Source organism: Mus caroli, unplaced genomic scaffold (assembly GCF_900094665.2).
Source record: "Mus caroli unplaced genomic scaffold, CAROLI_EIJ_v1.1 scaffold_26066_1, whole genome shotgun sequence".
NCBI classification, from domain to species: Eukaryota; Metazoa; Chordata; class Mammalia; order Rodentia; family Muridae; genus Mus; species Mus caroli.
In genome coordinates this window covers 199-2,666 of record NW_018389995.1, presented here as the reverse complement: position 1 = coordinate 2,666, position 2,468 = coordinate 199, and the positions used below count along the sequence as shown (strand labels likewise).

The 2,468-nt window shown below is 33.8% G+C and overlaps 1 pseudogene; it reads left to right on the top strand.

Moving 5' to 3' along the window:
• Positions 1–157: 157 nt before the first annotated feature.
• On the top strand, positions 158–1,750 carry LOC110288409 (annotated as a pseudogene).
• The last annotated feature ends 718 nt before the right edge of the window (positions 1,751–2,468 follow it).

Here is a 2,468-nt window from a genome sequence, read left to right as displayed (position 1 = left end):
GATGGCATTCAGAGATAAAACAATCTTTATTAACTTTTATGAATAAAATATTCATCATATCATAGTGCCCTATGTCTATGAATTCTTAAATTGTATTCACCTCTAAAGATTGCTAATATATGAGGTTTATTTCAAGACATTTAGACAGAAATTTAGCATGTCTCATATTACAAGCTTTACTGCAATTGGAATTTTATTTCAAACATTGTTCTTAATCATCATTATGCCTTGTTTCAGAATATCATTGAGAAGATACGAGTTTTCTCTGGTAATGTTTTTTACTACTGACGAGATCAACAAGAATCTCTATCTTTTACCCAACATGTCTTTGCTATTTTCCTTCATGGATGGCCTGTGTGAAGATAAATTGGGAGTTCTGGGTAAGATATATTTAGAAGGAAAATATCATTTGGTTTTTAATTATATCTGTGAATTAGAGGATGATTGAGAAATATATCTTACAGGACCATCATGGAAAACAGCTGTAAAACTGTCCATTTATTCTAGGACACCATATGTAAGAATGTGTGACACTGGATGAGTTAACAACATTTAAATTCCATTTACATTTGCCTACAAGAAAACTTGAACAGCATGCATTTATGAGTGATGAGTATGTTGCTACACACTCACAAACACACATACACACAAACACTCTCACTCGCACACACACATATTTTAAAATAGATATATATTATTTATATTATATAAAATAAAGAATTAAGTAAATAGTTCATAGATGTACTAGGCAAACAGGCAAACTGTTTTTGAGAACAGTGGGATGTATCAGAGATAGTCAACAATCTAATAGGAATGATATTTATAGTATAATCTTACTATCTGTAATAGGAGTTCTGAAAGGTGAGCAATGTTACTTGTATATAAGTCCAAACATCCTGACAATNATATTCCTCAGTAGATGTTTTATCATCTCTTCTATATCCTTTAGGTTTTCTTTGGACCATTTAATTCTAACCTAAGTGACCATGACCTGTTCCCCTATGTCCATCAGGTAGCCACCAAGGACACACGTTTGTCCCATGGCATGGTCTCCTTGATGCTTCCTTTTAGATGGACTTGGATAGGACNGGTCATCTCAGATGATGACCAGGGTATTCAGTTTCTCTCAGACTCAACAGAAGAAATGCAAAGACATGGGATATGTTTAGCTTTTGTGAATGTGATCCCAGAAAACATGCATATATATGTGACAAGAACTAAGACATGATAAGCAAATTATGACAGCATCAGCAAAANTTGTTATCATTTGTGGTGAAATGAACTCTACTCTAGAAGTCAGCTTTAGAAGATGGGAATATTTAAGTGCACGGAGAATTTGNATCACAACCTCACAATGGGATGTCATCACAATTAAAAGAGATTTCAGCCTTGATTTCTTCATGGGACTGTCACTTTTGCACACCACAAAGGTGAGATTGCTAAATTTAGGAAATTTTTGCAAACAATGAAAACGAACAAATATCCAGTAAACATTTCTGAGTCTATACTAGAGTGGACTTATATTAATTGTTCAGTCTCTAAGAACAGCAATAAAATGGATCATTTTACATTCAACAACACATCGGAATGGACAGCATTGCACAAATGCGACATGGCCCTGAGTGAAGAAGGTTACAATTTGTATAATGCTCTGTATGCTGTGGCCCACACCTACCATGAACTCATGCTTCAACAAATAGAGTCTCAGAAAATAGCAGAACCCAGAGGATTATTCACTGACTGTCAGCAGGTAAGGTTTCTTACTTTTCATTATGCTTATATATATATCAATGTGATCTTTTAAATGGACCCAGAGAAACAACTGGACATTTGTTAAAGGTTATTCTGTNAGTGGAAAGAGTTCTACATTGCAAAACTCTCTAATTAATCATTTACATGAATGAATATCGTGTACAAAATAATGTTTAATAGGAGACAAAACATTTTTAATGATAGCAGTGAGTTTTGTGAAAACGTGTCTCAAGATTTCCATAAATAAGTTCAAATTTTAAAATAGGAACCAANAGTTTTATCATAAAAGCCTTAAATGATGACTAGACTAGAATATTTTTTAATGCATAATTTCTCAACCAAACAGTGGTGGCACATACCTTTAATCCAAGCAATTGGGAGGCAGAGGGGCAGGAGGATATCTGAGATTGAGGCCAGCCTGGTATATAGAGTGAGTTCCAGGACAGCCAGGGCTATACAGAGAAACCCTGTCTCGAAAAAACAAAAAACAAAAAACAAAACAAAACAAAAAAGAAAAGTTTCTCAGGGATCAGTACATGTGCAGTACAATTAGTTACTCACTGAACTTTACAATTACTTACAAAANCATAAATGATTAAGACTGTACATTTTTTAAGTTTATGTTTATCTCATATATGTATACTGTCTATTCATGAAGGACCCACAACCATTCTTTATCTTCACACACATTCACAATTCTCCTTCATTTGCACATA